Genomic DNA, 10513 nt, shown 5'->3' with positions numbered 1-10513 from the left:
TGTAGATTCCACGTCACAATACGGTGACAAATTACGTTAAAAACAATGTTGATTCAACCAGTATGTCCTAGTGGGATAACTGTAAACGTTGATAACTCCTTACAAATATTATCTGGTGGTTTTAAGCTGGCATTTTCTTCCTATTTCATCATCCTAACTATCCCATAAAGTGTCTTTAGTGATGTCATCAAGGGTTAAAGTCATTTTGTTTTCTTTCTTTGTTTTCTTTCTCCAAATATCCAAAAACGTATTTATATTTCTTTACCTTTTTTCCCCTGTGGCAGTCCCAGCCAGAGTGTTAAGTGTGAAGGTGTGTGTGGGACAGACAGTGTGTCTGTTGTTTGGGGATGGTAGTCCGGTGCCTGGTGTCTGTCCCTCAGGCTCTGGGTACATGGTGCAGAAGGTCAGGTTGATACGAGGCCCTCGGTCGTGGTACTCTTTAGCCACTGAATGCTGATGAAGACACAAAAGCAAAGATTTTGTGTCTTAGAGAGAGTTGACTGAACTGCGTTAATCAAGCACCTCCACTATGCTATTTTGTTATAGAATAATAATACAGTAGACACTTTTATCCATGCACACGTTTTACCTACAGGTTGTCCCAGGAATCAAAAACACTATCTTGGCGTTGCAAGAGCCACACTCTACCAACTGAGCTACAGAGAACCATGGCTTTAAGAAGCCTCCCCACAGCTGGATTTTTCATGTTGGGAAGACACAGTACACACACAGCTCACACACTGTATACAAGACAGACAGACAGACAGTAAGATCAGTACTTTGACATCATATCAGAAAATGAGGGAATGAGGGAGGGAGGAGGCAGGCAGGCAGGCAGGCAGGCAGGCAGGCAGGCAGGCAGGCAGGCAGGCAGGCAGGCAGGCAGGCAGGCACTCTGTACACGTCTAACTGACTTGGCAGACATAGTCCCACTTTTCCCCTCCTAGCTCCAACCAAAATCAGCCTGTTGTTTATCTAAAAACTGTCACCAGGGAACAGATCTTGGCGAAGACGAACTCTCAGTCCGGATTTAGACGGGACTGTTACCATGTACTGTATATTTATTTTTTTGTGTTGTGGTTTTCATGCCCCTGAGCTTTCAACCTGCACACTGATTTTTATTTATCTGAATTGTTGTTTATCACTTTCTGTGGTGCAAATAAGTTCAACAAAACTAAACTACCACAGTGGTTACACAGGAAGATCTGTACCCCAGTCTAAATATTTAGTGGACGTTTCAAACAGACGGTGAATTAATTAGACGCTGGGTGGGTTACCATGAAAAGCAACTTGATTCAGTGGGAGCCAGGTGAGCTATGGCAGACTAACTACTGCAATCCACATGGTCCTTTTCTGAATTCTCAGAGCGGGATGGGACTCCTGTCAGATTTTTGGCATAAAACGCAGCCGACCTTTTGTCTCAGTATGTTTCTCTCTCTTTCTGTCTCTTTAAATTAAGGATTGGGCCTATTTACTGGTGCTTCTTTTACGATCCAGTGTCAAGGCCAGGAAACCACGGTAACTGACTGTGGAGCAGAAGAGATAACACAGAGAGGAGGAGAGAGAACACCGGGAGGAGGTGGAGGAAGAGAGAGAGAGAACACCGGGTGGAGGAGGAGGAGGAGAGAGAGAGAACACCGGGTGGAGGAGGAGGAGAGAGAGAGAGAGAGAACACCGGGTGGGGGGGAGGAGGAGAGAGAGAGAGAGAGAGAGAGAGAGAGAGAGAGAGAGAGAACACCGGGTGGAGGAGGAGGAGGAGAGAGAGAGAACACTGGGTGGAGGAGGAGGAGAGAGAGAGAGAACACTGGGTGGAGGAGGAGAGAGAGAGAGAACACTGGGTGGAGGAGGAGAGAGAGAGAGGGAGAGAGAGAGAGAGAGAATACCAGGAGGAGGAGGAGGAAGAGAGAGAGAGAACACTGGGTGGAGGAGAGAGAGAGAGAGAAAACTGGGTGGAGGAGGGGATAGAGAGAGAGAACACTGAGTGGAGGAGGAGAGAGAGAGAGAGAGGAGAGAGAGAGAGAGACCAAAACAGGTGGAGGAGAGAGAGAGAGAACACCAGGTGGAGAGGAAAACAGGTGGAGGGGGGGAGAGAGAGAGCGAATACTGGGTGGAGGAGAGAGAGAGAGAACACATCCAGAGAGGGAGGACTTGCATCCAGACCACAGCACACCCAGCCACATCCACACCCCCACCCCAATCAATCAACACCCCCCCCCAACGTCACACACACGCCCAGGTCGTGAGCGGGCAAACAGGCACAAACGCCACTCTTACACTAGCCCAAGCCAATGGCATGTAGAGATGCTCAGATGAACACTCAGCAGGAACACATCCAGACTTACTCCAGCACTATCAACCCCTCCAGACCACATCACACCCACCACTATCAACCCCTCCACCACTACCAACCCCCACCACTATTAATCCCTCCACCACTATCAACCACCATCGCCCTCCACCACTATTGATTTCTCCACCAACAACCACAAACGCCCCTCCACCACTATTAATCCCTCCACCAATGACCCATCCACCACATTAATCCCTCCACCACTATAGACCCCTCCACCAGGCTATTAATCCCTCCACCACTATACCCCTCCAGCACTATCAACCCCTCCACCACTATCGACCCCTCCACCACTATCAACCCCTCCACCACTACCAACCCCTCCACCACTATTAATCCCTCCACCACTATCAACCACCACTATTAATCCCTCCACCACTATAGACCCCTCCACCACTATTAATCCCTCCACCACTATAGACCCCTCCACCACTATTAATCCCTCCACCACTATAGACCCCTCCACCACTATTAATCCCTCCACCACTATCCACCACTATTAATCCCTCCACCACTATCCACCCCTCCACCACTACCAACCCCTCCACCACTATTAATCCCTCCACCACTATCAACCACCATCGACCCCTCCACCACTATTGATTTCTCCACCACTATCAACCACCATCGACCCCTCCACCACTATTAATCCCTCCACCACTATAGACCCCTCCACCACTATTAATCCCTCCACCACTATAGACCCCTCCACCACTATTAATCCCTCCACCACTATAGACCCCTCCACCACTATTAATCCCTCCACCACTATAGACCCCTCCACCACTATTAATCCCTCCACCACTATAGACCCCTCCACCACTATTAATCCCTCCACCACTATCCACCACTATTAATCCCTCCACCACTATCCACCCCTCCACCACTATCCACCCCTCCACCACTATTGATCCCTCCACCACTATCCACCCCTCGAACACTATCCACCCCATCACCACTAGAGACCCCTCCACCACTATCGACCCCTCCACCACTATCGACCCCTGCACCACTATCCACCACTATTGACCCCTCCACCACTATCGACCCCTCCACCACTATCGACCGCTCCACCACTATTGACCGCTCCACCACTATCGACCCCTCCACCACTATCGACCGCTCCACCACTATTGATCCCTCCACCACTATCGACCCCTCCACCACTATTGACCCCTCCACCACTATCGACCCCTCCACCAGTGTGGGTTTTGTTTGTCCTGGCAAGGTTGACCTCTCCACCCTCCACCAGTGTGGGTTTTGTTTGTCCTGGCAAGGTTGACCTCTCCATCCTCCACCAGTGTGGGTTTTGTTTGTCCTGGCAAGGTTGACCTCTCCACCCTCCACCAGTGTGGGTTTTGTTTGTCCTGGCAAGGTTGACCTCTCCACCCTCCACCAGTGTCATAACGTGTTTTTAGACATCTTTGCGCATTTATTGAAAATGAAATACAGAACTATCTCATTCACATAAGTATCACACTTCTGAGTCAATACTTTATAGAAGCAACTTTGGAAGCGATTACATCTGTGAGTCTTTCTGGGTAAGCCTCTAAGAGTTTTCCCACAATTGGATTGTGCAACATTTGCCCATTATTTTTTTCAAAATTCTTCAAACTCTTTCAGATTGGTTGTTGATCATTGCTCGACAACTATTTTCAAGTCTTGCAATAGATTATCAGGTAGATTTAAGTCAAAACTGTAACTGTAACTCAGCCACTCAGGATAATTCACTATCTTCTTGGCCACTCAGAATAATTCACAATCTTCTTGGTAAGCAACTCCAGTGTGGATTTGTCCTTGTGTTTTAGGTTATTGTTAATTCATCTCCCAGTGTCTGGTGAAAAGCAGACTGAACCTGGTTTTGCTTTAGATTTTTGCCTGTGCTTAGTTCCATTCCATTTTTTTATCCTAAAAAACTCCCAGTCCTTAACGATTACAAGCATACCCATAACATGATGCAGCCACCACTATGCTTGAAAATATGAAGAGTAGTACTCAGTCATGTGTTGTGTTTGCCCCAAACATAACATTTTGTATTCAGGACAAAAAGTGAATTGCTTTGCCATATTTTTTGCACTATTACTTTAGTGGCTTATGGCAAACAGAATGCATGTTTTGGAATATTTGCATTCTGTTCAGGCTTCCTTCTTTCACTTTTTCATTTAGGTTAATATGGTGGAGTAACTACAATGTTGTTGATCCATCTTCAGCTCTCCTATCACAGCCATTGAACTAACTGTTTTAAAGTCACCATTGGCCTCATTGTGAAATCCCTGAGCGGTTTCCTTCCTCTCCGGCAACTGAGTTAGGAAGGACACCTGTGTCTTTGTAGTGACTGGGTGTATTGATACACCATCCAAAGTGGAATTAATAACTTCACCATGTTCAAAGGGATATTCAGTGTCTGCTTTTTAAAATGTTCACACCTCTACCAATAAGTGCCCTTCTTTGCGAGGCATTGGAAAACCTCCCTGGTCTTTGTGGTTGAACCTGTGCTTGAAATTAATTTCTCGACTGAGGGACCTTACAGATAATTGTATATGTGGAGTACAGAGATTAGGTAGTCATTCAAAAATCATGTTAAACACTATTATTGCACAGAAAGTTAGTCTACACAATTTATGTGACTTGTTAAGCACATTTTCGATCCTGTACGTATTTAGGCTTGCCATTACAAAGGGGTTGAATACTTATTGACTGAAGAAATTTCAGCTTTTCATTATTTATTAATTTGTAAAACATTCTTACAACAAAATTCCACTTTGACATTATGGGGTATTGTGTGTAGATCAGTAACACATCTCCATTTAATCCATTTTAGAGTCAGGCTGTAACACAACAGAATGTGGAAAAAGTAAAGGAGTGTGTATACTTCCTGAAGGCGCTGTACTAGCTTACTGACACACACACATGCACACACACACACACACACACACACACACACACACACACACACACACACACACACACACACACACACACACACACACACACACACACACACACACACACACACACACACACACACACACACACACACACACACACACACACACGTACAGAGTGACAGTTGTAAAATCATACTGCAATTTTCCACTCATAAGTCTCTTGCACAGATGTATTCCTTTAGTCTCAGAATGTTCTGTCTTTCCCAACGGAACACAATCTCCTGTTCTCTGTGTGTGTGTGTGTGTGTGTGTGTGTGTGACAATCACTACACCATCTCCTCCTCCATGAACATCCACTCCCTCTCACTCTCCTAATAAATTCTTCTCTGATAGAAAAGTCCAGAACCACAGAGACAGACATTACGTTCTTGTTCCAGAACCACAGAGACAGACATTACGTTCTTGTTCCAGAACCACAGAGACAGACATTACATTCTTGTTCCAGAACCACAGAGACAGACATTATGTTCTTGTTCCAGAACCACAGAGATAGACATTACATTCTTGTTCCAGAACCACAGAGACAGACATTATGTTCTTGTTCCAGAACCACAGAGATAGACATTACATTCTTGTTCCAGAACCACAGAGACAGACATTACGTTCTTGTTCCAGAACCACAGAGACAGACATTACGTTCTTGTTCCAGAACCACAGAGACAGACATTATGTTCTTCGTTGTCTGATAAGTCAACGTCTCCCACGAGGATGAAGCCTGTTATCACACACACACACACACACACACACACACACACACACACACACACACACACACACACACACACACACACACACACACACACGCACGGTTAGCACTAGCAGTCTGCTAACTGGGTTTTGTTTGTCCTGGCAAGACTGATATTAGCGTAGGATTTTGAATACCGAAACATTTTCCATTGGCTTAGATCAGTGTTTCTCAACCTTAAAATAAACTCTGACACTTTTACATCGATGGGAAAGTTTAAAATGCTGAATAATGTCAGTCACCCTTGTCGGGTTAATGAGAAATGTTGAATAATGTCAGTCACCCTTGTCGGCTTAATGAGATATGTTGAATAATGTCGGTCACCCTTGTCGGTTTAATGAGATATGTTGAATAATGTCAGTCACCCTTGTCGGGTTAATGAGATATGTTGAATAATGTCAGTCACCCTTGTCGGGTTAATGAGATATGTTGAATAATGTCAGTCACCCTTGTCGGGTTAATGAGAAATGTTGAATAATGTCAGTCACCCTTGTCGGTTTAATGAGATATGTTGAATAATGTCGGTAACATTGCATTATGTTTAATGAGATATGTTGAATAATGTCAGTCACCCTTGTCGGGTTAATGAGATATGTTGAATAATGTCAGTCACCCTTGTCGGGTTAATGAGATATGTTGAATAATGTCAGTCACCCTTGTCGGTTTAATTAGATAATAAACAGAAAGACTGGCTTATCTTCATAAATGAGAACAAGGTTAACATTGCATTATGTTCAATGACTTATCACGGCAGTGTGAGGTCACGACAGCAGAAATGATGTGCCTACCTGCCTGTTATCCTGTGTGGCTCTTTCCATCATCAGCAGAATGCCATGAGTCAGAGGGATCCACGGTCTCTCCATGTATGAGTAGTCTCCCTCCTCCACACACAGAGAGAGAGACAGAGAGAGACAGAGACAGAGAGTGAGAAAGAGAGAAAAAGAGTGAGAAAGAGAGACAGAAAGAGAGACAGAAAGAGAGAAACAAAAACCCATCAACTGAGATTGGAGTAGGAACTAAATCATGAAGTATGAGTGAAATCATTTATAAAAATTGTATAAACAATGTTTAAACGGTCAGGATGTAGGCCACGGAAATCTATGGCCAACATAACTGTCATACTCATACTTGTACCCGTGGGGGTACATAGACATTCCATAGGGGGTACTTAGCCTTTCCATAGGGGGAACTTAGCCTTTCCATAGGGGGTACTTGGCCTTTCCATATGGGGTACATGACCTTTCCATAGGGGTACTTAGCCTTTCCATAGGGGGTACATGACCTTTCCATAGGGGGTACTTAGCCTTTCCATAGGGGGTACTTAGCCTTTCCATAGGGGGTACTTAGCCTTTCCATGGGGGGTACTTAGCCTTTCCATAGGGGGTACTTAGCCTTTCCATAGGGGGTACTCAGCCTTTCCAATGGAGGTACTCAGCCTTTCCATAGGGGGTACTTAGCCTTTCCATAGGGGGTACTTAGAATTTCCATAGGGGGAACTTAGAATTTCCATAAGGGGTACATGACCTTTCCATCGGGGGTTACATAACCTTTCCATAGGGGGTACTTAGCCTTTCCATCGGGGGTACTTAGCCTTTCCATAGGGGGTACTTAGCCTTTCCATAGGGGGTACTTAGCCTTTCCATCAGGGGTTACATAACCTTTCCATAGGGGGTACTTAGCCTTTCCATCGGGGGTTACATAACCTTTCCATAGGGGGTACTTAGCCTTTCCATAGGGGGTACTTAGCCTTTCCATAGGGGGTACTTAGCCTTTCCATAGGGGGTACTTAGCCTTTCCATCGGGGGTACGTAGCCTTTCCATAGGGGGTACTTAGCCTTTCCATAAGGGGGTACTTAGCCTTTCCATAGGGGGTACTTAGCCTTTCCATAAGGGGGTACTTAGCCTTTCCATCGGGGGTACTTAGCCTTTCCATAGGGGGTACTTAGCCTTTCCATAGGGGGAACTTAGCCTTTCCATAGGGGGTACTTAGCCTTTCCATAGGGGGTACTTAGCCTTTCCATAGGGGGTACTTAGCCTTTCCATCGGGGTTACATAACCTTTCCATAGGGGGTACTTAGCCTTTCCATAGGGGGTACTTAGCCTTTCCATAGGGGGTACTTAGCCTTTCCATAAGGGGGTACTTAGCCTTTCCATAGGGGGTACTTAGCCTTTCCATCGGGGGTTACATAACCTTTCCATAGGGGGTACTTAGCCTTTCCATAGGGGGTACTTAGCCTTTCCATAGGGGGTACTTAGCCTTTCCATAGGGGGTACTTAGCCTTTCCATAAGGGGGTACTTAGCCTTTCCATCGGGGGTACTTAGCCTTTCCATAAGGGGGTACTTAGCCTTTCCATAAGGGGGTACTTAGCCTTTCCATCGGGGGTACTTAGCCTTTCCATAAGGGGGTACTTAGCCTTTCCATCGGGGGTTACATAACCTTTCCATAGGGGGTACTTAGCCTTTCCATAGGGGGTACTTAGCCTTTCCATCGGGGGTTACATAACCTTTCCATCGGGGGTTACATAACCTTTCCATAAGGGGGTACTTAGCCTTTCCATAAGGGGTTACTTAGCCTTTCCATAAGGGGGTACTTGGCAAAACCCATTAGAACACAGGCCTACTGAGGGGGTATTTCTGGGGTACTCCGAACAGAGCAAAATGGGATTGGGGTACAGTTGAGAATCACTGTATTAACCTTATCACCTTTACACTATCTCGCAGTCGCTCCCATCCCTCTTCCTCGCCTCCCACCTCCTGGTCCCTGTCATACAGGTGGGGGCTGCTTGCGGAGGCTGAACACCCTCATATCTCCCAGTCGCTCCCATCCCTCTTCCTCGCCTCCCACCTCCTGGTCCCTGTCATACAGGTGGGGGCTGCTTGCGGAGGCTGAACACCCTCATATCTCCCAGTCGCTCCCATCCCTCTTCCTCGCCTCCCACCTCCTGGTCCCTGTCATACAGGTGGGGGCTGCTTGCGGAGGCTGAACACCCTCATATCTCCCAGTCGCTCCCATCCCTCTTCCTCGCCTCCCACCTCCTGGTCCCTGTCATACAGGTGGGGGCTGCTTGCGGAGGCTGAACACCCTCATATCTCCCAGTCGCTCCCATCCCTCTTCCTCGCCTCCCACCTCCTGGTCCCTGTCATACAGGTGGGGGCTGCTTGCGGAGGCTGAACACCCTCATATCTCCCAGTCGCTCCCATCCCTCTTCCTCGCCTCCCACCTCCTGGTCCCTGTCATACAGGTGGGGGCTGCTTGCGGAGGCTGAACACCCTCATATCTCCCAGTCGCTCCCATCCCTCTTCCTCGCCTCCCACCTCCTGGTCCCTGTCATACAGGTGGGGGCTGCTTGCGGAGGCTGAACACCCTCATATCTCCCAGTCGCTCCCATCCCTCTTCCTCGCCTCCCACCTCCTGGTCCCTGTCATACAGGTGGGGGCTGCTTGCGGAGGCTGAACACCCTCATATCTCCCAGTCGCTCCCATCCCTCTTCCTCGCCTCCCACCTCCTGGTCCCTGTCATACAGGTGGGGGCTGCTTGCGGAGGCTGAACGCCCTCTTATCTCCCTGGCTGAAGGAGGCGATTATGGGCTGGTTGACCAATGTGGCCTCGTCGTCACTGTGCCAGACTATGCTGTGCTTGCTGTTCCTGTACAGGTTACCAGTGATGGAAAAAGTACTCAATTGTCCTACTTGAGTAAAAGTAAAGATACCTTAATAGAAAGCAACTCAAGTAAAAGTGAAAGTCGCCCGGTAAAATCCTACTTGAGTAAAAGTCTAAAAGTATTTGGTTTTAAATATACTTCAGTATCAAAAGTAAATGGAATTGCTAAAAAGTACTTAAGTATCAAAAAGTAAAAATAATTTCAAATTCCTTATATTAAGCAAACCAGACAGCACAAATTGTCACGTTGTGACCTTAGTTCTTTTGTTTTGTCTTTGTTTTAGTATGGTCAGGGCGTGAGTTGGGGTGGGTTGCCTATGTTAATTTTTCTATGTTGTGTTTTGTGTTTGGCCTGGTATGGTTCTCAATCAATGGCAGGTGTCGTTAGTTGTCTCTGATTGAGAATCATACTCAGGTAGCCTTTTCCCACCTGTGTGGGTTGGGTGATTGTTTCCTGTTTTGTTGTTTGTGTTTTCGTTTTCATTCACTTTGTTATTTTTGTATTTTGTCGTGTTCAGTGATTATTAAAGTATCATGGACACTTACCACGCTGCGTATTGGTCCGATCCTTGCTACTCCTCCTCAGACGAAGAGGAGGAAATCCGTTACACAATAATTTTTTTTGACACATTCCAACACTCAAGACATAATTTAAAAACAAAGCATTTCTGTTTAGTGAGTTCACCAGATCAGAGGCAGTAGGGATGACCAGGGATGTCCTCTGTTTAGTGAGTCCTCCAGATCAGAGGCAGTAGGGATGACCAGGGATGTCCTCTGTTTAGTGAGTCCTCCAGATCAGAGGCAGTAG

General features: G+C 46.6%; 1 pseudogene; it reads right to left on the bottom strand.

The window, feature by feature from the left end:
* Positions 1 to 261: 261 nt before the first annotated feature.
* Positions 262 to 10513, bottom strand: part of LOC135556905 (alpha-ketoglutarate-dependent dioxygenase alkB homolog 3-like) — a 21114-nt pseudogene continuing 10862 nt past the window's right edge.

Source organism: Oncorhynchus masou, chromosome 15 (genome assembly GCF_036934945.1).
Source record: "Oncorhynchus masou masou isolate Uvic2021 chromosome 15, UVic_Omas_1.1, whole genome shotgun sequence".
NCBI lineage: Eukaryota > Metazoa > Chordata > Actinopteri > Salmoniformes > Salmonidae > Oncorhynchus > Oncorhynchus masou.
Note: the sequence above shows the minus strand (reverse complement) of the source record. Positions and strands in the feature narration are given on the sequence as shown.